This window comes from Oncorhynchus keta, chromosome 37, assembly GCF_023373465.1.
Source record: "Oncorhynchus keta strain PuntledgeMale-10-30-2019 chromosome 37, Oket_V2, whole genome shotgun sequence".
Classification (NCBI taxonomy): domain Eukaryota; kingdom Metazoa; phylum Chordata; class Actinopteri; order Salmoniformes; family Salmonidae; genus Oncorhynchus; species Oncorhynchus keta.
This window is the reverse complement of record NC_068457.1, coordinates 11,256,198-11,283,893: the sequence shown is the minus strand read 5'-3', so window position 1 is coordinate 11,283,893 and position 27,696 is coordinate 11,256,198.

Sequence of the window (27,696 nt, the reverse complement as noted above, 5' to 3'; positions counted from 1 at the left end):
ACGTACAAACACACTTGACTTGCTGTGTGTGTGTGTGTGTGTGTGTGTGTGTGTGTGTGTGTGTGTGTGTGTGTGTGTGTGTGTGTGTGTGTGTGTGTGTGTGTGTGTGTGTGTGTGTGTGTGTGTGTGTGTGTGTGTGTGTGTGTGTGTGTGTGTGTGTGTGTGTGTGCCCATTTCATTTGCTCTGGGGAGCCTGTGCCCTTATTTAACATTCCGAGTGGAGGTCGAACATATCAGGGATCAAGGTAAGACCCAGATGCAGACTGTCGACGTAACAATGTTTATTGTAGCAACAGGGGCAGGCAAACGACAGGTCAAGGCGGGCAGGGGTCAAACATCCAGGGTAAGACAAAGGTACAGGACGGCAGGCGGACATAGGGTCAGGGTCAGGCAGAGTTCAGTAATCCAGAGGTGGTGCAAAGGTACAGGACGGCAGGCAGGCACAGGGTCGGACCGAGAGGTCAGGCGGGCGGGTTACAGGGTCAGGACAGGCAAAGGTCGAAAACCAGGAGGACGAGGAAAGAGAGGCTGGGAAACGATAGGAAAACCCGATGGTAAGCTTGAACAAACACGAACTGGCAACAAACAGACAGAGGTCACAGGTATAAATACACAGGGGATAATTGGGAAGGTTGGGCGACACCTGGAGGGGGGTGGAGACAAGCACAAGGACAGGTGAAACAGATCAGGGCGTGACAGTGCATGAGTATTGGTCTCTGGTTGTCACCCTATACACTGGTCACTGCTAATAGTGAATTATTTGGTAGCCTATTAACAAGAACAGATGCTACTGGTGAGAGGCCCAGAAAACACTTAGGATGTGTCCCAAAAGGCACACTATTTCATTTATAGTCCACTACTTCTGATCAAACGTAGTGCACTATAAAGGGAATTAGGGTGCCATTTGGGACACCTCCTTACACACTCAAACCACTCCTTGTGTGCTGTGTTTCTGAAGGTCACGGTTAATTAATTTGAACTGCAAGTTCAAAAGAAACTGATTAATGGCACCATTTCAATTCAGAAATAATGTCAGGATGTAAGCATTGTCCACTGCACTTCAACAGGTTTTCTACACAATGGTAAGACTTATACTCATGAGAACAGTCCATTGCCGTTACCTTATTAAGGCTTGAAGATGAGTGTAATTTTGAACAGTCGTCCTAACTAACAATGTACCATATGAACAGTTCCCTCTAAAACAAAGAGTAGAACACGGTGGGCTTAATGTGATGGTGCTACTGTAATGAATAACAGTGATGCTCCTGCATCTCCCCCGCACTGTGTTGTGTGGCTGATGTTTTCACTGATGTGCCACTTACCTCACTTCCACCCACGTTAAACAATTAGCATCTGCTTGTGCATTTTGAAATATATTTTGTACATTCTGATCCAGTGATATTTTTTCAGTGTGTAGAGAGAGCTTTGAACTGCTGCATGAAAAGGGATACACAGATAAAAGTACTTACTAATATTATAAAGAAAAGGCTTAGGTTTACATGATAGTTTTAGCTCAATATATTACAGATCCTCAATTATCCACATTAGGTGGATTACTGTATATACATTTTTTATATATACATTCCCAACAACATATTTATAGAAAGAAGAAAAAATTCACGAGGGAAACGTTCCTCTGTATTTCCTGTCATAGTGGCATCCCATGACCACCTGGTAAGAGATTAAATGACAGCAATACACTGCTATTGAGTTAGTATAGTCTAAGCAGACACCATTGAAAACCACAATATTTACAATGCTTTGAGATGAGGTGGCACCACTATCTCTCTCTCTCTCTCTCTCTCTCTCTCTCTCTCTCTCTCTCTCTCTCTCTCTCTCTCTCTCTCTCTCTCTCTCTCTCTCCCCCTCTCTCTCTCTCTCTCTCTCCCCCTCTCTCTCTTTCCCCCTCTCTCTTTCCCTCTCTCTCTCTCTCTCTCTCTCTCTCTTTCTCTCACTCTCTCTCTCTCTTTTTCTTTCCTCCCCCCTCTCTCTTTCCCATTTCTTGCTCCCTCTTATTCTCTCATGGTTTCAGTCAGGAAAAGAGGAGGATGGCTGTAATCGATAAAAAAACATTTCTCCCCAGAGTCCTCTAGTAACTGACTTGGCTCTCTCTGTGCTGTCCAGACAGACATTCAATCTCGTTGGCACTTTACGAAAAGAACTCTCATGCTCTCCCTGCCTTCCTTTAGAAGCGCTGAATGTCAGGAGGCTTTATCACACGGGTGTGGGGGACCTCCAAGCGTTGTCCAGGATTCTTCCTGGCCCTCCCCTTCCCTTCAGCTAACTTCTAAGTGACATATCAGTGTGTGGTGCAAGGCGAGCCAGTGGCAAGAGGAGGTAATTTCGCACTGTGCTAGCTATCGACCTATACTGAACTTTAAACCAGCTCCACTTACACAGTGGGCAGGTTGTTTCATTTGAGGGACCAGGTCTTCTAAAGTGCTTCCCTATTCCCAAACTATTCTCTGCATTAGTTCCTCCCCACCGATGGAATAGCAAATAGCCTGCCAGTTGCCCTAGTTGTGCTCGCTCACCAGTCCAATTGCCTTCTAAAGTCTATTCTGGTTCTGCGGTCTCATCTTGAGGTGTGATGAAAAAGCCTATAGCCTGTGTAGATATCCGTGAGCAATATATTATATCATCGCCCTCTGTTAGTTTGCTAAGTCATTTGAGACATACGCAACTAGCTGATGATAACTGTTGGGATATGTATCTAGTCAATGTATCATATGAATGTTGTGATTTCGATACAGGATCGCCTTTATACAGTACACAAAAAAAAAAACACTTCCTAGACTCGAAGCTCGGTTTTGAAGCACAGGCAATTCCACAACAAAAACAAAAACATAAAAATCCCTCTTAAGATAAAAAGTCATTACAATCGACCATGGTGGTTCTTCAATCACTTATAGGCAACGCTCCAAGCCCCCGACACTACGCATTTCCAATGTATTTAACATGCATGCAAGCACAGGAATATGATCATCCAGCTAGCTCTCCAATGGTGACTGAGTGAGTTATACATTACCATGAGCAGATCACAGGGAAAGCATATCATAGAACATGCAGTATTACCAGCGCCAAGGAATTCTCAAACCCTCTCTCACGTTAACATTTAATGGAGGATCTCAAGATGAAATGTGACTAGCAAAGCCTTACTCACACCATTCTCAACAGGCAAGGGTATTAGAAATAGAATAGGAATTTTCAAAACCTGGATGAATTTACAACTGCTATTTATACCAGTGATCTACCCACTAATTGATAACATCAAGCTCCTTATGTTAAATCAATGGACCTCTGTTTGGTACAGCTGTTAGCCTGACAATTACGTCTAGCATTCAAACACTGTTTATTTTTCAGAGTGGTACTTCGTTATCCTCGTCCTCCTTAACTTACAAGAACCTAATGATTCAGGGATCTAACAATCACAATTTGAGCCAATTGGAGATGTTTTCCCTTGAACTATGTAGCGATATTAAAGCTTCATACCCATGTTTTCATGCAATATCACAGTCGTGTGCAATGGGCAGTTTGATACATTTGTATGAGGCATAGATGCGCGTAGAAGGAAACCAATTATCAGCCACGCTTTGCAAATTAAATTTGATATGTTCTGTACAACCTCAGAGTACTGAGTGAGAACACCGCAGAATGTATTAGCTAGTGGGCCATCTATAAAGTGAGACAACACTGCTTACTGCAGATTTCTGTGCATGGGGGTGACTATGCATCCGTCAACAATGAAGCAGAAGCAACATTTAGCATCCATATTCTGGGCCCTGGGCCATGTAACACATGGCCACATCCCGAATGGCACCCTATTCCCTATATAGTGCACTACTTTTGACCAGGGCCATATGGGCTTTGGTCAAAAGTAGTGCCATATGTAGGGAATAGGGTGCCAGTTGGGGGCACAACCCCGGAGAATGGATAAATAATCCCTCCTCGGACTTTGGAGAGGTTTGTATTTACAGTTGGGGTGGACAGCTAATACAGGAATGTATACCACAGACCATCAGTGGAGGGCAGTCCAGCATTGCCTAATTCAATGTCGTCGCACTGCACACAATGTTGTGTGTGAGTGTGTGCGTATGTGTGCGTGCGTATGCATGTGTGTGTGTTACAAACAAATTGGCTAAAGGAGGAAAGGAAGAAAGGAAGAAAGGAAGGAAGGAAGAAGTTCTGATGTGTGTCGGTGCCATCTAGAGTACGTCCATTGGTCTGGCAGGCAGGCAGGCTCAATCTTTTGGCTCTTGCTGAGACGGCTGTAGAAATCTGGCCCAGATTTCAAGCCAAACAGGGAGCACCATTTCACTCTCCATTCCAAAGTTGCCACAATGCATATTTCATGAGCCATCTGAATTAAGAGGCAATGATTAGATATTTGATGACAGATCATCTGAGCCAAGAACATTGCATAGCTGAATGATGTAGTACATGAAGGACTCTTCTCCCTAGGGTTTCCCTTCCGCTGCAAGATCTGTAGATACAGAATAAATTAAGTTCTGTCAATAATACAGGAATCTCTAGGAATCTCAGTTGCATTTATAGTTGCCATAAGTTTGATCTATATGGCCATGGACACAGAACCTATGGTGTCCTTCTACGCAACGTCTGTCGTAGGTGGAAGCAGGTGAAGAGGACCAAGGTGCAGCGTGGTATGTGTTCATGGTAAATTTAATAAAGAAACTGAACTTCTTCTACACCTGCTTCTACACCTGCATTGCTTGCTGTTTGGGGTTTTAGGCTGGGTTTCTGTACAGCACTTTGAGATATCAGCTGATGTACGAAGGGCTTTATAAATACATTTGATTTGATTTGATTTGAACACTAGAACAACAACAAAAAAACAAAGCGGAAACAAACGAAACAGTTCTGTCTGGTGCAGACACACAAAGACAGAAAACAACTACCCACACCCATAGTGGGGAAACAGGCTGCCTAAGTATGGTTCTCAATCAGAGACAACGATAACCAGCTGCCATAGAAACACAACACCTAGACATACAACATAGAATACCCACCCCCGTCACACCCTGACCAAACGAAAAATAGAAACATACAAAGCAATCTACGGTCAGGGCGGGACAACGGACAGGCTGAAGGATCTGCTCTTCATTCAGGAGGGGATGGAAATACCAGGGAATGGGGATTGCAGTTGCACAGCTCCTTCTCAGAAAGGCAGAGGGAAAGCTTGCAGTATCCAAAAACAAGTGTATAATCCACAGCCTACAGAAGACAGTCTTGACTTTAGTTATACTTATTCTTTGCCTTTTCGTTTTTTTTTGTTGACTAAATCTGACCAAAAGGAGCGCCAATCAATGATTAAATATAACACTATGGTCTTTGTCTTGCTCAATATATGACTTCCTTGGATACATACTATTTTGTACCTTATCTGATGCAAGACACATCCTTTGTTGTATCAGTGGCAAAACTAGAGATTATATATTTCCCAATAGAAATAGTCTACATGTCACGCCCTGGTCGAAGTATTTTGTGTTTATCTTCTTTTATTTGGTCAGGCCAGGGTGTGACATGGGTTTTTGTATGTGGTGTGTATGTAGTGGGATTGTAGCTTAGTGGGGTGTTCTAGGTAAGTCTATGGCTGTCTGAAGTGGTTCTCAATCAGAGACAGGTGTTTATCGTTGTCTCTGATTGGGAACCATATTTAGGCAGCCATATTCTTTGGTTGGGTTGTGGGTGATTGTCCTTAGTGTCTTTGTAACTAGCTAGTGTTAGTTTGCACCAGTTTAGGCTGTTTTGGTTTTCATTACGTTTTTTTGTATTGATTCGTGTTACGTTTGTCTGATTAAACATGGATCGCAATCTACACGCTGCATTTTGGTCCGACTCTCCTTCACCACATGAAAACCGTTACACTACACCTGATAGTTTGGTTACTGCCAGTACCGTCGGCCGCAAGGTCAACACAAATAACAGAACAGGAACGGTGGACCAATTAGAAGAAAGTGCAAGTCATCTTTTCTGACGTCTAAAGTAATACAACAGAATGAGAACTAAATGAACCAGACACTTCGTATTAGCCAAATCAGTCTAGTCATAATGATTTATTTACCAGATTATAAATGTAGCCGATCGTTATGTGACTGGACACGGTATCGTCCCAGACACGATCGATACCATTATATAATATCAATTTGAAAAAGAGAGTGGGAAGGAGAGAGGGAGAAGCAGAGAGAGAGAGAAAGGCTATATCCCTTTCCTTGTCCGTCCTCTACTTTGCTCTTGTCCTTCAGTAGGAAGCCCGTCCGACATACTGTAGGTGCAACTGAAACACAGTCGGGCACACAGGTCCACCAAGGCCTCGCTAGCTTGTGATTGCCAAAATAGCACAACATCCTATTCCTCCACAAACCTTCTCCTCCTCCAACCCTCATCCCCATCCTCCCTGCCACTCCTCCTCCTCCCCCACACCATACTCCCCATTGTTTTGAACAGATTTTTACACCTAAGATCTTGAGAGCCAATTTTTTTTTAAATCTATGGACGTGCAGGCTTTTGTTTCTGTTGGTTATGCTTTCAGCACTAATTTATCACAGGAAGTATCGTAATGATAGTCTCTGTCATGTCATTACAACGTGTCAGCCACTATTTTCCTCATCACGCCGCAGCCCACGTGGAAAACACCCCATAATAGCCCACTTAGCATACGAGATGAGTTTGCTCTCCAAAGGTAAGGTAACTTCACATTTAACGTATGTCATTCAACCACAACACTTACAATCTGAGTTGTGGTGGACATGCTTCCAATACTGCAGTTGCACTGTTTTGAGGAGAAGTGAGTGGATTTGGTCTGAAACACTACATTGTTATGTATTGCTGATATTGACCGGTGGTGCCTGGCTGTGTTTGTGTTTTACCACACAGTGACATGAGATGGTCTGGCTGTCAGGCCTGCTTTGGCTGCACGATTCCACATTCTATTTACAGCAGTGAATGCAATCTGTCTGCCACATCATCCGGGTAAAAAACACGCTGTCAACTTTACACAATGCTGCTGCTGCATTGTGTGTGTGTGTGTTTAGGTGTGTGTGCATTTAGGTGGAGTGCGGCTTCAGCAGGGAGAAAGCATATACAGTATATTATACGACAGGTCTCTCCTGAGCCGTCAATGGCAATATTGATCATCTGAATTAATTTCCTGTTTGCCTGAACGTCAGGAGGACTTAAGTGAAGGCTCGCTGCCTGCCGGAGAGTTTCTCACCAACGCATGCCGACGTCAAAAAAGATGAACCCAATGCAGTGGAACTTAAGAGAAAATGTGTGTACATATGATTCATTGATTTACCCTTGTGGAAACACAATTGAATGTCGAAATCCATAGAAGCACAGATGGTATGTTTATTGGGTACGAACAAACACACACATCCTACTATATGCCAAGACAGGTTGAGTTCAAAATACATTTCCTGGGTGATGTCCACTGAAGGCAGCCACTGTGGAAATGGTAGAAAGTTAAAAGGTGTCTGAACTGACAGCTTTGGCTTCTGTACCAACTCTCTGAGGTGTAACACAGTAACACACACCCTTTCTGAGTTTCAAACTCTTTAGTGTAACACCTCGACAGTCAGAGGAGTTCTCCCCACCATGACTCAGAGAGACACACACTGTGTGTGTGTGCGTGCGTGCGTGCGTGCGTGCGTGAGTGAGTGAGTGAGTGAGTGAGTGCGTGCGTGCGTGCAGGGTTTCAAAGCTAGCTGTAATTTACCAAAGTTACTTTCCCTTTCAGTAATTTTGGTAATTAACATGTAATGATTATTGTAATCTATGGTAACTTTGGTAAAGTATACTTGAATAAAGAAAATGCATGCATATACATTTATTCATTTGTTATATTTAAAATAGCCTAATTAATATTTTTAAAAGCATCTAATGGCATTATATTGAAGGGACTCTGCAACTCCTCCAACTATTGACCCTTTTACAACTGCCACCAGTTTGGTGTCAAAACATGAACAAGAAAGACATATTGGCATAGACAAATAAATAAAAGTGTGTAAAAAAATATATAAAGGATATGTCATGCTGAAACCTTCATATTACACCCCAATGGTATGCAATAAGTTGATGGTTTATATATAGGATAATGTTCTACAGCTTTTTATCATCTTATTTTATTATTGTCTATATTGTCACATGTGATAGGCCACACATAATTACAGACACCTGTGATAATCTGAAGTACCAAAAACTGTCATTACTGCCATCTTATAAAATTCCTCCCAAAAACTTGAAAGCTACCAACATTCTGGTAGTTTACTGGTAAACTTTAAACATTTCCAGTAATACATCCTCCCTTTGTAATGTATGTATGTGTGTGCGTGTGTGCGTGCATGCGTGTGTGTATCCTGTGTACTGAAGTGTCAGACAGACTGTCATTATTGTGAGTGCTAGCCAGGACTCTAGGATGCGGGGGCAGTGTGAGGGAGTGTCATCCTGAATTTGAACTGGGCTCAATTTAAATGGATTTGTGAGTATTCACTGAGTGCAAGTGTAGGTTACAGGGAATGGCCTTCAAAATAGGATAGGTGCATGTGATGTCAGATGTAGTAAAACAAGGCATGTCCTACGTGTGAGGGTTAAAAGACCACGTTTGCATCCCAAATGGCCCCCTACTTCCTATATAGTACACTTATTCTGACCAGAGCCCTATGGGGGGATAGGCTGCAATTTGGGATGCACATCCTGTGTGTCGAAAAAGGTGCAGTTAGACCAGTGATATGATTAGTTGGAAGCCTACAGGTTAATAATACCCTTCTTCACTGATCTGTCTTAGGGCCTGCCATTAACGCCGTGTAAATATATTTCACTGGTCTCATACACACAAAAAAAAAGACAGTGAAGAGAGAAGGTTCGCTGACTGTTTCAATCACAAGTAATTAAGGTGAGGCATTCCACTGACTATTTGCATAAATTAACTCTTCTTCGATCATTGTTCACAGGATTTGTCCGTGGGGGGAGAAAAAACTTCCTCTGCAGCATTTTTTGACAAGCCCCGAAATCAAAGACACAGCAGCGATTTACAAAAATCTATAATACTTTAAAGGCTTCTTGCCACTGGTTGTATCCCAAAAGGCAACCTATTCCCTATATATAGTGCCCCACTTTTGACCAGACCCCTATGTGCCCTGGCCAAAAGTAGCGCACTACAAAGGGAATAGTGTGTCATTTGGTGCACTCTGATTCCTAATTAGGATGGCAGTTACCCTATCCCACTCAATAATGTGTGCATACAAATGTGCGGTGGTGTGTGAGATCGTTTGGGTCTAATGAGACTGGAACATACAGTAATTAAAAGGACCAAAGGTAGGATCTGATGGGTAAATATCATGGCCTCAGGTCAGGTAAAAACCACACAAATCATTAATAATGATACGGCACATTTAGACAGCTCTGTCAGATCAGTCTCATAATATACTAGAATGTAACAGACGTTGTGGGGTTAAACAATGATTACTGTAACTACCAGCAAAGTCCATCTTTCTTGCTGTCTTCTTGCTAGCAGTGTTATTCTCAGTATAGTGGAACATGGCGTGCATCTTGTGTTGCAAGTGGGGGTTGGTCGCAAATGGCTACCTCCTTCCACGACCGGTGCCAGAGTTTAGAGAGAGAAGACCCGTCCCCAGATCAAAGCTGAAGCTTTATCTCTGATCCCAGATCTGGGCTCAACACTTCTCCCTAAACATCTGTCAATGAGATCGGGATCTTAAACGCTCTCTGACTGTTCTCCTTTTATCTGGAACAGCCACTTAATATGCCTCATTACTCCAGCAGTCTGGCGAGAAGAAAAAGAGAAATGGATTGGAGGGGACTGACCCTTCCGGAATTCCTTTCGAAACCATCTTGCCTTTTGTTTTCAATGATTAAACAAGTCAACGATGGTATCAGGGTCAGAGATATGTGGTGTATCATGACTGCAAGATGAGCTTGGTGGTGGGCTAGAAGAGGCCCTGCAACCGTAGTCTGGTGGTACCTTGCTGCGGTAGCCTAGACATAGAAAAAAAAACAGCTTGACTCGCGGAAGTGGTAGGCTGGAGGAGTACAACGTACTGGTGGTGGCAAAGGAGGCGGGGAGAAGCCGTACAAAGAAATAACTTACACGTCTGTGTTCCAAATGTATTCCAATGTTTTCTTTGTGAGCGAGCTCACTCCCGGAGGACTCTGAGAGACTCTCTCACCTTGGCGTGTCCCAGGGGGGGTGTTGGAGATGGAGGGGAGCATCACTTCGACAGGTGCAAAAGCTTGTTTCACACCACGGTGCACACCTAATAGGCATACTGGAGTTGGGTGTGTGTGCTGTGCTGGGCCTGAACTGATGGCAGGCAAAATGTAGTACAGTCCCCATCCCCCATTTCACTCCACGGCTGAACAGCAGATGGTGCGGTATGGCCTATGGGAACCTGCAATTCGCCGTTCATCAGAGGATGCAGGGCAGAGCAGGCAGGCCAGCCCGTCCTTTACAAAACCTAGATTGAAGCTCTTAAACTATAATAAGCTGCAAAATAAAAATGATAGGCGACATCAAGGACTGCAACTGTTGTCGTTTGGCATTCAAAGAAACTCATTTGTTAGATCATGAATAAATAATTCATTGTCCTCTACGAGAGCTTCTAAATTGCTACTGTCTATCTCCTAGCATTATTTAAACAAGCCCTTGCAACTTGGAGTAGGACAGTAAAAAATGTATACAATATTGCCTAAAATGGAGCATTAAAATGGAGCGTTTGCTTCCTAAGTTAGCAAAGGAAAAAAAGCCATACCTGATGCCCCTAGGCCTGTGTTTGCTGGAGCATAGATATTTTCTGCATACAAACTAAAAGAATAAAATGGACTGCTGAACCAATGCATGACCTTGAGTCTGAGCCCTGGCACCTAGCTGCTTGCCTTTGCGTGAGAAACCCATTAAAATGTAGCTGTCTTCTGAAAAACAAAAATGTTGTTTCAAGGTGCTAATGCATCACTAGACAGGTGTTAGGGTGGCTCCCCGAGGTCAAATCTACAATGCTAATGTCTTCAAAAACAACAAGCTGGTCTTGTGGGTCCTTTTTGGAGGCTGCGGCCTGTTTAACCCATGTTGTTTCCAAAAGAACCCGGCAGAGGTGTGGTCGGTAATAGCCGCAATCAATAATTGAAGTTACATCTCCCTCTGTGTGAGCACCAGGCTCTGGCACACCAGCACAGAGGCAGACAACAGGATTACTGACTGCGTCGCAAGACTTGTTTTCCATCTGCTGCAGCGAAGAAGGAGAGTAGTGCAGAGAAAACAAGGGAGACGTATGCTGTCATGGCCGTGCCGTATTTGGCATGTACATAGCTGATGTATCACTTGTGACTGGAGCACCCTAGTTTTGATGACGAGGGACCTCTTGTAATTAATCTCGGTTACAGGAGATGCGCTCGGATAAGAAGTGATGAGTTAACTGTTCGCAAACATCAGGCTTTATGTAGTGAAGATGAAACGGAGCCATCACAGGTCACTGGACCGGAGAGAGAGAGAGATTAACTGTAATTTAACAGCACTATGTCTCTATGACAAGTTGTCAAAATGAAGTGAACTTGTGAATTGTAAACAAATGTTTCAAATGGTACTATTTCAATGGCTGTCTGTACGGCTCTGCTAACGATATAGCTGACTTAAGGCACCAAGATAACTGACAAGGGCTCAACCCGACATACTGTAGACCTTGGTAAACGGAAAGAACAATGATTGGTTAATAGAAGAGCATGTAAACGCTTAGAACCTTTTTTCTCTCTCTAGAACCAAAAAGGGTTCATCGGCTGTCCCCATAGGAGAACCCTTTGAACAACCCCTTTCGAGTTCCATGTAGAACCCTTTCCACAGAGGACTCTACCCAAAAGAGTTCTACCTGGAACCAATAAGGCTTCATCGGCTGTCCCCATAGGAGAACCCTATGGGGACACCCGCAGGAACCTTTTGGAACCCTTTTATCTAAGAGTGTAGAACAACAACATATGTTTTTGAAATGTCTCTCCAATGATGAGGGATTCTGCCTGCACTTCTCCTCGGTTTTCCTGTGTTGCCGTGACTACAAGAGTATGTAGTCCAAACATGGCAGGCTTATGTAAAAGAGGATAGATAGAAGCTGTAAAAACTGGACACACACTGTCACACATGCACGCACACACACACCCAAAGACTCTTCAGACACACAGACACACACACACACTTTTCTGCCCCCCTCAAGGTCATCCTCAGCTATAGCTTTACAACTCATAAAAACAGAACATGTGAACTCGGTTGCATCAGCAGCAGAGCTCTGATTATCACGGCCCTGGGTATTCTCTTATATTCTGACTGGCTGTCCACCATCCATTTACACACCATCTGTAGTCTATACGCATCCGAAAGCTCACTCTACTCGAAAGACCTTTCTGAATGTCTGTGCTTCTTTAGCCAGTCAGTGACAGGTGGGCGTGGCTTTCCGCGACACTAATGGGTTGTGATGTTCTAAAAATGATCTAGGGCTTGTATGAGTCACTCTCAGAGAAGGGGAACGAAAAAGAAGAAAAATAACCTCATTTATATGGAACGCATAAACGAACGAAAATGAGAGAGAGGACTAACATCAACATTTGTTTTGACATTTTAGTTGTTCTGCAGATGCTCTTATGCAGAGCGACATACAGTAGTGAGTGTTGAAAAAACATTTTCATTTGGTACTGGTCCCCCGTGGGAATCGCTCCCACAACCCTGGTGTTGCATTTGCCGTCCTCCACCAACTGAACCACACGGGACAAATGAACATCCCGACTCCTCTCCCCCCTCTCTGTAACAGCTGTAGTGAGAGGACGAGCTGACATCCTCCATCTCCGACCTCTAATTCCCTCTTTTCTATAGCAGTCATTTATCCACCAAGGCAGTCAGCCATCATGCAGTATTGAACTGTCATTTGGAAAATACAAGTTGAGAGAGCATTGTCTTGTTTAGTAGTTTTATAGTCAAATTAGATGATATCCACTAGTAGCCTATATAACCGCTGTTTTACACATAAATAGATGTTAATATGCACCCAATCTTTTGGAACTGTTTTCAATAAAGATGAGATTACATCCAAAAGTATAGTGGAACCCACTCTCTGTAGTGCAACAAGCAAGGCCTTCTAACTAGTTACTCTACGTCAGGTATTCCCAAACTGGGGGTACGTGGAATGATGTCGGCGGTACGCCAAATACAAATGTGATACACATTTTCAAACAGTCCATTTAGATTTTCTTTTTTTTTTTTGTTGAATTTTACCCCTTTTTCTCCCCAATTTCGTGGTATCCAATTGTTTAGTAGCTACTTGTCTAATCGCTACAACTCCTGTACGGGCTCGGGAGAGACGAAGGTTGAGAGTCATGCGTCCTCCGATACACAACCCAACCAAGCTGCACTGCTTCTTAACACAGCGCCATCTAACCCGGAAGCCAGCCGCACCAATGTGTCGGAGGAAACACCGTGCACCTGGCAACCTTGGTTAGCGCGCGGCCCGCCACAGGAGTTGCAGGTACGCGATGAGACAAGGATTTCCCTACTGGCCAAACCCTCCCTAACCCGGACAACTCTAGGCCAATTGTGTGTCGCCCCACGGACCTCCCGGTCGCGGCCGTTTACAACAGAGCCTGGGCACAAACCCAGAGTCTCTGGTGGCACAGCTGGAGCTGCAGTACAGCGCCCTTAACCACTGCGCCACCCGGGAGGCTCCTCATTTACATTTTCCAACTGGGCTATACATTTGGCTGAGGTTTTTTTCTCGCGTAGCCTCTTTTCACTGCCCAAAAACAAATTAAACCATCTAGTGTTCAGTGAAATAACAACACAATGTCAAATACAGGTAGCCTAGTCAAATAATTAGCGTCCAATCACATTAACCGTTACTGTCTCGCGGGAATACCACTAACAGGTTTGTATGTAGCCAAACGTAGCTGCTGCTCCTGTTGGTATATGTACTGATGGCACAAAAGCCATGACAGGGAGACATAGTGGAGTGGTAACACACGTGCAAGCAGTTGCTCCCGACGCCACTTGGGTCCACTGCAGCATCCACCGAGAGGCTCTTGCTGCCAAGGGAATGCCTGACATCTTGAAAGACGTTTTGGACACTACAGTGAAAATGGTTAACTTTGTTAAAGCAAGGCCCTCTCATGTATTTTCTGCACTATGCAATGATATGGGCAGCGACCATGTAACGCTTTTATAACATATAGAAGAAGTGCACTGGTTAAAAGGGGAAAAGTATTGTCACATTTTTTTTGAATTGAGAGACGAGCTTAAAGTTTTCTTTACTGATCATAATTTTCACTTGTCTGACCACTTGCATGATGACGAGTTTCTCACACGACTGGCCTGTTTGGGTGATGTGTTTTCTCGCCTGAATGATCTGAATCTAGGATTACAGGGTCTCTGCGCAACTATATTCAATATGCGGGACAAAATTGAGGCTATGATTAAGAAGTTGGAGCATTAACAAGGACAACACACAGGTCTTTCCATCATTGTATGTTTTTTTGTGTGCAAATAAACTCAAGTTTACGGGCAATGTCAAATGTGATATAGTGAAGCACCTGAGTGAGTTGAGTGAGCAATTACGCAGGTACTTTTCCGAAAAGGATGACACAAACAACTGGATTCTTTATCCCTTTCATGCACTGCCTCCAGTCCACTTACCGATATCTGAACAAGAGAGCCTCATTGAAATTGCAACAAGCGGTTCTGTGAAAATTTAATTTAATCAGAAGCTACTGCCAGATTTCTGGATTGGGCTGCACTCAGAGTGTAACGTTCATCTTCCTCCTCTTCTGAGGAGGAGTAGCAAGGATCGGAGGACGTGTTCATGATGAATTTATTAAACACAGAACACTAAAACAAAACTATCAAAGAGAATGACACGAAACGAAACAGTCCTGTCTGGTGACATACACAAAGACAGAAAACAATCACCCACGAAAAACAGGTGGGAAAAGGCTACCTAAGTATGATTCACAATCAGAGACAACTAACGACACCTGCCTCTGATTGACAACCATACCAGGCCAAACTCAAAACACAACATAGACAACCCACCCAACTCACTCCCTGACCATACTAAAACAAAGACATAACAAAAGAACGAAGGTCAGAACGTGACAGTACCCCCCCCCAAACGTGCGGATTCCGGCCGCAAAACCTGAACCTCTAGGGGAGGGTCTGGGTGGGTGTCTGTCCACGGTGGTGGCTCTGGCGCGGGACGTGGACCCCACTCCATCATAGTCTTTACTCGCTTCTTAACCCGCCTCCGTGGCACCTTTCGAGCGACGACCCTCACCGCCGAACTCGGACTGGGGACCCTAGCAACGGGATGGGAGATTCCGGCAGCACCGGACAGACGGGAGACTCTGGCAGCTCCGACGTGAAGGGCGACTCCGACAACGCCGGAGTGACGGGCAATTCTGCCACCGGAGGCCTGCTGCGTGGAGGAGGCACCGTTTAGACCGGACCGTGGAGGCGCACTGGAGGTCTCAAGCACTGAGCCTGCACAACCCTACCTGGCTGGATACTCCCCGTCGCCAGGCCAGTGCGGCGAGGTGGAACAGACCGCACTGGGCTGTGCTGGCGAACCGGGGATCCCGTGTGTAGGGCTGGTGCCATGTACCCCGTCCCAAGGAGACACACTGGAGACCAGATGCACTGAGCAGGCTTCATGGCACCTGGCTCGATGCCCACTCTAGCCCGGCCGATACAAGGCACTGCGATATAACGCCCCCGGGCTATGCCTGCGCACCGGGGACACTGTGCGCCTCACGGCATAACACGGTGCGGGGAGTTGGCTCAGGTCTCCTACCTGACTTAGCCACACTCCCCGTGTGCCCACCCCCAAGACATTTTTGGGGCTGCCTCTAGGGCTTCCTTGACCGCCGTGCCAACTCCATTCTCCGGCATCCCTCCTCGCACTGTTCCAGAGAATCCCAGGGGGGCTCCGGCACTCTCCCTGGGTCGATCTCATCTATCACATCCCCTTTTCAGGACCCTCTCTTTTAAAGATAATTAGTAAACAATCTACTTCACAGATCTTCAATTTTTGAAGGGTTTTAACACTGTTTCCCATGCTTGTTCAATGACCCATAAACAATTAATGATCATGCACCTGTGGAACGGTCATTAAGACACAAACAGCCTACAGACGGTAGGCAATTAAGGTCATAGTTATGAAAACTTAGGACACAAAAGAGGACTTTCTCTGAAAAACCAAAAGAAAGATGCCCAGGGTCCGTCCTCATCTGCGTGAACGTACCTTAGGCATGCTGCAAGGAGGCATGGGGACTGCAGATGTGGCCAGGGCAATAAATTGCAATAAATTGACAGACAGCTGATCGTCCTTGCTGTGGCAAACCACGTGTAACAACACCTGCACAGGATCGGTCCATCCGAACATCACACCTGCTGGACAGGTACAGGATGACAACCACAACTGCCCGAGTTATACCAGGAACGCACAATCCCTCCATCAGTGCTCAGACTGTCCGCAATAGGCTGAGAGAGGCTGGACTGAGGGTTTGTAGGCCTGTTGTTAAGCTGGTCCTCACCAGACATCACCGGCAACAACATCGCCTATGGGCACAAACCCACCATCGCTGCATCACTGACAAATCACAGTTTTGTCTTACCAAGGGTGATGGTCGGATTTGCGTTTATCGTCGAAGGAATGAGCGTTACACCGAGGCCTGAACTCTGGAGCGGGATCGATTTGGAGGTGGAGGGTCCGTCATGGTCTGGGGCAGTGTGTCACAGCATCAGCGGACTGAGCTAGTTATCATTTCAGGTAATCTCAACACTGTGCGTTACAGGGAAGATATTCTCCTCCCTCATGTGGTACCCTTCCTGCAGGCTCATCCTGACATGACAATACCACCAGCCATACTGCTCATTCTGTGCGTGATTTCCTGCAAGACAGGAATGTAGGTGTTCTGCCATGGCCAGGGAAAAGCCCGGATCTCACGTCTGGCACCTGTTGGATCGGAGGGTGAGGGCTAGGGCCATTCCCCCCAAGAAATGTCCAGGAACTTGCAGGTGCCTTGGTGGAAGAGTGGGGTATCATCTCACAGCAAGAACTGGCAAATCTGATGCTGTCCATGAGGAGGAGATGCACTGCAGTACTTAATGCAGGCTGGTGGCCACACAAGATACTGACTGTTACTTTTGACCCCCCTCCCCTTTGTTCAGGGACACAATATTCCATTTCTGTTAGTCACATGTCTGTGACTAACAGAAGTGTCACATGTCTGTGGAACCTGTTCAGTTTATGTCTCAGTTGTTGAAAATTGTTATGTTCATACAAATATTTACACATGTTAAGTTTTCTGCAAATAAACGCAGTTGACAGTGAGAGGACTTTTATTTTTTTGCTGAGTTTATGTATAAGTGGATTCTCGGCCCTCACTAGCATGAAAACTAAATACAAGCACAGACTGTGTGTGGAGAATTATCTAAGACTGAGACTCTCTCCAATACAATGCAACATTGCAGAGTTATGTGCATCCTTTCAAGCACACCCTTCTCATTAAGCTGTGGTGAGTTATTCACAATTTTCGATGAACAAATAATGTTTTATATGTAAGATGGTTAAATAAAGAGCAAAACTATAGATTTATTATTGTATCATTATTTGTACCCTGGTCCTATAAGAGCTCTTTGTCACTTCCCACGAGCCGGTTTGTGACAAAAACTCACACTCATTCTTATGTTTAATAAATGTATCGTATAGTGTGTGTGGCAGGCTTACAATGATGACAAAAAAAAACATTTGAGAGTTTTCTGACCCTGGTGCTAGAGGGGGTACACAGCTGGAGGTTGAATGTTTGAAGGGGTACGGGACTATAAAAAGTTTGAGAACCACTGCTCTACAGGAACACCTAAAAGAGATTTTAGAGAGACAGTCAATTCCCCCCATAGGGTCATTTTGGGAACACCACAGTAATCAATGCATTTACCTTAGGGCATGTAATCAGGTTGTGCTTGTGAAATACATGTTTTATTCTATTTTAAACCCCCTCTTGCCAACTGTAGTCTCCGGATGATTAAGACCAGAATAACTATGCTAATTGTTCAATAAGCGCACTTTGCTCCGCTTCAAAGCAGAAGATTTTTGCATAACATTTCCCTGCACGTTCAAAGCTATCGTTATGCCGAACAAATGGCCTCGACTATGGGGGCTGGTTTAAACGGCGCACTGAAGAGAGGGAAGGCGGTTGTGAGTGGTCCATGTAATTGCGTAATTAAAAACAGGGCTATCATAGAGTAGACCATTTGGTGATATATTTGTTGTGAAAGGCAATACTATATGCTTTCTAATGGATCTTAATTGGGTATTCGTGTCAAGTGTTTAAGCGCTGTCGCATGTTGTTTGTCAAAATATGGTAGGTCTATTAGCGCCCTTTTGTGAGCGGGACTTTCATACAAAAGCATCGCTTTTCCATGTAGTCAGGTACTTTCAATGTGTGTCACCAGACCAGTCCTTCAAACCTCTCAAAGAGGTAAAGGCCTTTCCTTTCCTACAAGTTAGTTTGAACAGAGTCCCTAAACTTAGCTGTATGTGGTGGGCCTGGCATTTTCCTACAACAAAAAAACGAATCCAAGATGGTCGCTTTAATTAAGGTTGAATCTATCGTTCCAGGATGACATGTCACATCAACTCCTCAAAAGTTCTGCTGGCCAAGTTTCAGTCAATCCAAACAGTCTTCTGTCACAGAGCACTACAACGTGCTCTCTCCGATCCCCAGAGTCTGACAGACAGACAGCTACATGAAGCAGCCCAGGAAGGAAGCAGGATTTGGGACTGACAGACACGGCTGAGGCCCTACCTAAGGAGCAGTAACCCCTCCGAGGGCCGAGTGGAGTGGCAGCCAGTCGGCAAGGTCATGATAGCAAAGGGGGACTGCGTGCCTCCCAGCACTGCATTAATCCATCCACAATGTCACCGCACTGCCTCGCCGAGTCACTGCCACCTCGATCACCACCACCGCTCCTGACATTTTCGCTGTGTGTGAAGCTCTGTTGTATCGCACATCTGTTGTACATTTGATCAATTATTTGTTTGGTTTATTACTGTATTATTTCAATGAATAGACTTGAATCCATTTGATTGAATATTTCTGTATATATATATATATATATGTCCACATTGTCTTGACTTTACAGACTGTGGGAAGACAGGCTTGATCTTACGGCCAAACAAATCAGGTTCACTGAAGGTTATTTGGATGTAAAGAGAAATGTAACCTTATCCAGGATTGCTTCGATTTGGGATGTATCTTGCATTGTGTAATATGTATCTGGTACAACTTTACGGCGGTTGGTGCCAAAATCGTTTGCATTTCCTGGAACAAATCAGCAATGAATGTGGCATGTGAACCTGGACGTGGTAGATGTGGAATGTTGTGATAAAGAGAGCTGCATACTAGAAAGAAAGAGTGCCTTTTTTGCGTCCATTGATTTAAAAAAAAAAAGTTGAAATTGTGCACCAATATTTAATTTCAACAGCCTGTTATATTAAATGAAGCGTGTTCAAACTGTAGAACCCAGTTCCTACATTTGAATAGAAAAATGGATTTAATCAAACAAAACTATGCTACCTTTTATCTCTGGGACCCTCAGGATGACAAATCAGAGCAAGGTTACTGGATGTAAGTACATTATTTACCTTCAGAGGTGAAGGTATCAAACCGGTTTCCGTGTTAAAAGTGTTTTGTTGTTGTGCACTCTCCTCAACCAATAGCATGGCATTTTTCAGTGTAATAGATACTGTAAATTGGACAGTGCAGTTAGATTAACAAGAATTTAAGCTTTCTGCCCATATAAGACATGTCTATGTCCTGGAAAGTTGGCTGTTACAACGTCATTGTAGTCACATTAGCGCACGTTAGCAACAACCATCCCGGTTAAGGGACACCGATCCTGTAGAGGTGAAGAACACCTGCTCTTTCCATGATATAGAATGACCATGCTATGATCCCTTATTGATGTCACTTGTTCAATCCACTTCAATCCTTGACACAATTGAGACATGGATTGTGTATGTGTGCCCTTCATGAGGGTGAACGGGCAAGACAAAAGATTTAAGTGCCTCTGAACGGGGTATGGTAGGAGGTAACAGGCGCACAGGTTCGTGTCAAGAACTGCTGCTGGGTTACTCACACTCAACAGTTTCCTGTGTGTATCAAGAATGGGCCACCACCCAAAGGACATCCAGCCAACTTGACACAACTGTGGGAAGCATTGGAGTCAACATTGGCCAGCATCACTTTGGAACGCTTCAGGCACCTTGTAGATTCAATGCCACGACAAATCGAGGCTGTTCTTTGAGCAAAAGGGTGGGGGGTGCAACTAAATAGGAAGATGTTCTTTGTAGACTCTGTGTAGATCTGGCTATAAAGGTATGTAGCGCATCACTCTTACTTTGGTACATTAACACCCTCTTGCACACTCTATCTCTCAATTTCTCTCTCTCCAGCACCCTCTCTCTCTTTCTCTCTCTCTCGCTCTCTCTAGCTCCCACATCTCTCTCCATGTCTTGTTCTTTCTCCCTCTCTCCTCTCTCTCCATGTCTTGCTATTTCACTCCCACTCTTCTCTCCCTTGCTTCAATGTTTAATGTTAAATTTAAACCATCACTGCAAAGTAAAATCAACAGGGATGCTGTGTGGAGCAGAGACAGTTCCACAGTGCCCCCACGTGGTTATCTGGGGAAGTGTCTCATTGATGGACGCAGCATTACAGAGCTTTCAAAGGCAACATCAGGCTGTTTATTAAAGCAGACAGAGCTCAGCTATATAGCCAAAGGTGGTTTGCTATGTTTAGCTAAAATACAGAGCCTCAGAAGATATTATGTAAACCTTCCTTCATAACATACTCCATCCATTTCACAGAAAGCTAGCATATAAATGTACTGTCAGTCAGGAACAGGGTTGGGTAAGTTACTTTCTAAATGTAATCATTTACAGTTACCTGTCCAAAATTGTAATCAATAATGTAACTTTTGGACTATCCAAAAGTAATCGGATTACTTTCCGTTACTTTCACATTACTTTCCTGTTAAGAGACATTAGAAGAAGACAAAAAGGATCCATCAAATGCAATTGGTGTGTTATCATAGTGGTCTCTGACTTGTGGTCAGACTCGCTCAAGTGGAACAAACCTAAACTTGTGGCTTATTCAATGCTGAATTGAATGACATCGAGAAAACAGAAAGGTGCCGTGTTTTTTTTCCGCAAACGTCCTTTCTGAATTTAAAAGTAATCCAAGAGGAAATCATCTAGTTTTTCAAAAGTATCTGTATTCTGATTACAATATTTTAGCTGGTAACGTAACTGATTACAGTTACTGGTTTTTGTAATCGTATTACATGCAACTGATTACGTGTAGTCAATTACTCCCCACCCCAAGAAACATCAGAGACAGACCGAGAGAAAGAGGAGATGCTTTTCTTTGCCTTTGTCATGGTTAGAGAGAAAGAGAGAGACTGGTTAGCCTACTTCAGTGTCTTTGTGGTCTAAAAAGAAATATTTTTCACCGTTACATTTTCTGGAGATTGTCTCTTACATCAATATTTTTTCAATTGTACCCCCTTTATTCCACCAATTTCATGATTACAATCTTGTCTCATCACTGCAACTAGCCAACGGGTTCAGGAAAGGGCCCACAAGTCATGCGCCCTCTGAAACATGACTCGCCAACGTGCGCTTCCTAACACCCACTCGCTTAACCCAGAAGCCAGCTGCACCAATGTGTCGGAGGAAACACCGTTCAACTGATGACCGAAGTCAACCTGCAGGTGCCCGGCAAACCCTCCCCTAACCCGGACGATGCTTGGCCAATTGTGTGCCACCCTATGGTACTCCCAGTCACGGTAGGTTGTGACACAGCCTGGGATCGAACCCCAGGCTGTAGTGAAGCCGCAACGCTGCGATGCAGTGCCTTAGACCGCTGCGCCACTCAGGAGGCTGATTGTCTCTTATTTTATCACAATTAGTGGGAACACTTTACTTGACACCCAGTAAACACTTTACTTGACACCCATAACCATGTCATAACAGCTGACATAACTTGTCCTAACCTTTCATATGATCATAACACTATAATGACCCATATATTTACACAATGTGACAATGTCAAGAAGCATTATGCTCATCATAATCATATAGCCAGATAGGCCTATCACGTACATGCCCTCATATCAGTCTTCAGTCAAAGAGAGGGTGTCTTGTCTTGCTCCTGAAATCTGCTCCTGCATTCATCCCAGTCATCAGCAACAGAGCATTGGGGTAGGTCCATGTCTATCATCAATATGTGCACAATTACAATGATAATTTAATACAGTCAATTTACGTACGATTGACACGTAGGCTTTGCCCAAAACACGTATGTTTTGCCTTGTGTTGTAGGTTTTGTGGGTTTTGACACTCATACTTTTGGGCTCCCGAGTGGCGCAGCGGTCTAAGGCACTGCATCTCAGTGCTATATTTGTCACTACAGACACCCTGGTTAGAATACAGGCTGTATCCCAACCCGGCCGTGATTGTGAGTCCCATAGGGCGCCGCACAATTGGCCCAGTGTCGTCTGGGTTTGGCCGGTGTAGGCCGTAATTGTAAATAAGAACTTGTTCTTAACTGACTTGCCTAGTTAAATAGAAGTTAAACATTTATGTAGGTGTCATAACCAGCCATAAAATCACTACCATGGTAGGTTTTGTGGGTTTTTACACTCTGATGTAGGTGTCATAACCAGACATATAATAACACAATATATGTCACAACAGGTCTAAATATATGTCATGACAGTGTTTTGGCCATATTATGACATAGTTATGAATGTGTGATAACGTGTTGTGACGCTGGGTGTCAAGTAAAGTGTTACCCAACTGGTGAATGCAAATGTGTTTAACTAATATTACGTCCTCAAGGGTTGGTGTATAATTCCATTTAAATTCCGTTAATTTAGGAAGTGGGTTGAAATTACAATTCAAAAATACATATGACTTTCTTGAATTGTCATTTCACTCCGCCTGAATTGAAATGTAATTGATCCCATCGCTGCATGGTGACAACTGAGCACAGCGACACTAGGATCTAGCACCAGACACTTATCAAGTTGTCACTGTCTTTTCGTTGACAGACGAGGACAGGATAGAAACACTTCCGACCTGCTTCATATTTTACTCATCTTCAGCCGGCTCTGACAGATTCCTGTATCGAGCTGTATTCTGCCGAGTTACCGTAAACCCCCCTCCCCAGAACACTTGGATATCTTTATCGTCTCACTCTCATCCTTCACAGTTCAGTTTTCTCTCACAGTTTTTTTTACTCATGTGGCGAGTAATCATCCACGTTTCTTGAAACGAGATCCTCCAGAGAGAGAGAGGCCTAGAAGATGGTGTTGTTTTATACTATAAAAAACACTACACCGTAAATGAGATTGAGGTCACAACTGGAGTATAAGATTCTGTTTCGTTCCAGAAAGCAGATGCTAATTAACGAGAGTTTAGGTCTCTCTCTCTCCTTTATGGAGAACCAAAAAAGGGAGCTTGTTTGTGCACAGTGAAACTGTATTTCTTTGCCTACTACGGGCTTGTAAGTAAGCATTTCACAGTAAGGTCTACACGTGTTGCATTTGGCGCATGAGACAAATAAAGCTTGATGTCATTGTTTACTGGACTCCTGTTTGCATTGTCAAACCGTTTATAATGTGGTATCTCAATGACATAAAATGCGACTGATAAGCACAGTAGTCGTGACAAAGACTGGCTATTCTTTGACAAATAGATTTTGTACAAACATAGGTACATTTTATGGATGAGTGTCTCTTCCGTGGGAGATTAAGGATTCAAAAAAAGACATCAAGGCCCATAACCCACAATGCTCCCTATCACTTAGAACAAGCATCAGAGGCTGAGTAGAATTCAATACTCTAGAATAAGGAAGTCATACAAAGTAGCAGGACATACACACAAGGCATGCGTCCTCCTGCTCCCCTCTTAGCTTTTCAGTCACATTTTGTTTCGGTGGACGCTGGTCAGTGGAAAGTCTTTCAGGGCACTCTGGGACCTACACCTTATCAGTTAGACCTGCCACAACATAATGGAGGGGGAGAAGCTCTCTGTTTGAGATTGATAAAGGCAGGAAGACCGTTTACCCATCAAACGCTCAGGCTTATCAGTAACGCCGGTCTCGAGAGGTCGTCTGCGCTGCACTTGTGTGCTCTGAAGAGCATATGTGTCTGTGACTGCGTCCAAATTGGCACCATATTCCACAGACCCTGGTCAAAAAGTAGTGCACTAAATAGCGAAAAGGGACACAGTCTCACAGAGCCTTCTATCCCAGCTTTATGACTCTGTTTATTGATGCATCTTGGATCTTTTTTCATTAAAACATGAAGTATCTTGTTTGAAGATATCAATTTTGTTTGCTCATAGTGTTTTATGACAATATATCAATTTTTTGTTTGTTTGTTTGTTTGTACGTACGTACGTACGTGTGTGTGTAGACATGTGTATGTGTGCGCATGTATGAGTGTGTGCGTGCATCTGTCTGTCTGTGTCAGTCTGTTTGTGGGTGCCAGTGCATGCAAGCGTGCATATGTGTGTTTGCCATAAGGTCAGATGGTCTCCATTTTCTCATGTCACAATACTGTGGCGCAACATTTTCTACAATACCTCAGTGGCTTTCCCCATTTCAAACACCAGCCAAACAGCTGCGGAGCTCTCTCTATGCAGCCCTGACAGCCCAGTCATGTTGTGTCTACAGAGTGACAGAAACACAGGTCATCATTGTGTAACATGCTGCAATTTCAGTTCCTGGTGGAAGTGAGGCTGTCAGTGTTTCCAACTATCAAATCAATTCAAAGTTTATTTGTCACGTGTGCCGAATACAACAGGTGTAGACATTACAGTGAAATTCTTTCTTACAGGCTCTAACCAACAGTGCAAAGAAGGTATTAGGTGAACAATAGGTCAGTTAATAAATAAAAACAACAGTAAAAAGACAGTGAAAAATAACAGTAGCGAGGCTATATACAGTAGCGAGGCTATAACAGTAGCGAGGCTACATACAGGAACAGGTTAGTCGGGCTGATTGAGGTAGTATGTACATGTCAATATGGTTAAAGTGACTATGCATATATGATAAACAGAGAGTAGCAGTAGCGTTAAAGAGGGGTTGGTGGGTGGTGGGTGGCGGGACACAATGCAAATAGTCCGGGTAGCCATTTGATTACCTGTTAAAGGAGTCTTGTGGCTTGGGGGTAAAAACTGTTGAGAAGTCTTTTTGTCCTTGACTTGCCACTCCGGTACCGCTTGCCATGCGGTAGTAGAGAGAACAGTCTATGACTGGGGTGGCTGGGGTCTTTGACAATTTTTAGGGCCTTCCTCTGACACTGCCTGGTGTAGAGGTCCTGGATGGCAGGCAGCTTAGCCCCTGTGATGTACTGGGCCGTACGCACTACCCTCTGTAGTGCCTTGGAGTCAGAGGCCGAGCAATTGCCGTACCAGGCAGTGATGCAACCATGCTCTCGATGTTGCAGTTGTAGAAACTTTTGAGGATCTGAGGACCCATGCCAAATCTTTTTAGTTTCTTGAGGGGCAATAGGCTTTGTCGTGCCCTCTTCACGACTGTCTTGGTGTGTTTGGACCATGATAGTTTGTTGGTGATGTGGACACCAAGGAACTTGAAGCTTTCAACCTGCTCAACTACAGCCCCGTTGATGAGAATGGGGGCTTGCTCGGTCCTCCATTTCCTGTAGTCCACAATCATCTCCTTAGTCTTGGTTACGTTGAGGGATAGGTTGTTATTCTGGCACAACCCGGCCAGGTCTCTGACCACCTCCCTATAGGCTGTGTCGTCATTGTCGGTGATCAGGCCTACCAATGTTGTGTCGTCTGCAAACTTAATGATGGTGTTGGAGTCGTGCCTGGCCATAGAGTCGTGGGTGAAAAGGGAGCACAGGGGACTGAGCACACACCCCTGGGGGGCTCCGGTGTTGAGGATCAGCTTTGCAGATGTGTTGTACCTACCCTCACCCTTGCAGAGGGAGGTGTTTAGTCCCAGGATCCTTAGCTTAGTGATGAGCTTTGAGGGTACTATGGTGTTGAACGCTGAGCTGTAGTCAATGAATAGCATTCTCACGTAGGTGTTCCTTTTGTCCAGGTAGGAAAGGGCAGTGTGGAGTGCAATAGAGATTAAGTAAACTGTGGATCTGTTTGGCGGTATGCAAATTGGAGTGGGTCTAGGGTTTCTGGGATAATCATGTTGATGTGAGCCATTACCAGCCTTTCAAAGCACTTCATGGCTACGGACATGAGTGCTACGGGTCTGTAGTCATTTAGGCAGGTTGCCTTCGTGTTCTTGGGCACAGGGACTATGGTGGTCTGCTTGAAACATGTTGGTATTACAGACTCAATCAGGAACATGTTGAAAATGTCAGTGAAGACACCTGCCAGTTAGTCAGCACATGCCCTGGTAATTCGTTTGGCCCCGCAGCCTTGTGAATGTTGACCTGTTTAAAGGTCTTACTAACGTCGGCTATGGAGAGCATGATCACACAGTCGTCCGGAACAGCTGGTGTTCTCATGAATGCCTCAGTGTTGCTTGACTCGAAGCGAGCATAGAAGTGATTTAGCTCTTCTGGAAGGCTCGTGTCACTGGGCAGCTCGCGGCTGTGCTTCCCTTTGTAGTCTGTAATAGTTTGCAAGCCCTGCCACAAAGACAAAAGTCAGAGTCGGTGTAGTACGATTCAATCTTAGCCCTGTATTGACGCTTTGCCTGCTTGATGGTTCGTCGCAGGGCATAGCAGGATTTCTTGTAAGCTTCCAAGTTAGAGTCCCGCACCTTGAAAGCAGCAGCGCTACCCTTTAGCTCAGTGCGAATGTTGCCTGTAATCCATGGCTTCTGATTGGGGTATGTACGTACAGTCACTGTGGGGACGACGTGTTGAGCTGTAGCCTATGTTACTGTGTTGGTGTTTGTCTGCAGTCTATTGCAGACAGAGAGCAGAGTTGCCACTGTCACACCCACATAGTGGGCATGGCAGAGGGAGAGAAGTGGGGAGGTGTGGTACTGTAGTAACCAAGCATACATAAGGGAAGAACTAAGACAAAATGTGTATGATTTTGCATTGTGTTTGGATTAAAGGGACGGACGTGTATTATCTATTGTCTCCTGCTCTTATAGCATATGAATATTGAAGTTGGAATGCAGTGTGTTTGATCAGTTCACAGTGAATAGGCTATGTTATGCAAATGTCATCAGCCTACGATGCAAAGTGCATTTGAAAGGTCAAAAGCTAATGTGGCCAGACTTGTGACCTGGACTTCAACCTTCAATGCTCATCCTAAACCCTTGGTTATAAGCAAATGTTGAACTCTACGTGATCCAGTGTAGTAAAGTCAACATCTTTACCTTCTGCAAACACTGAGCACCCAGCACCAGTCCATTGGCAAATGTTTATTACCCATTAACCTTGAATGACAGAAGACCTTTTGGCTGTAACGTACATATCAGCCTCACTGCCTACTTAGTCTACTGAGGTTGAACCGTCAATGATAATGTGGTTTAATTTATCACAAGTGATAGGAGGGAATGTTGCAATGTGATGCTATGTATGACACACACACACATACACACACACACACACACACATACATA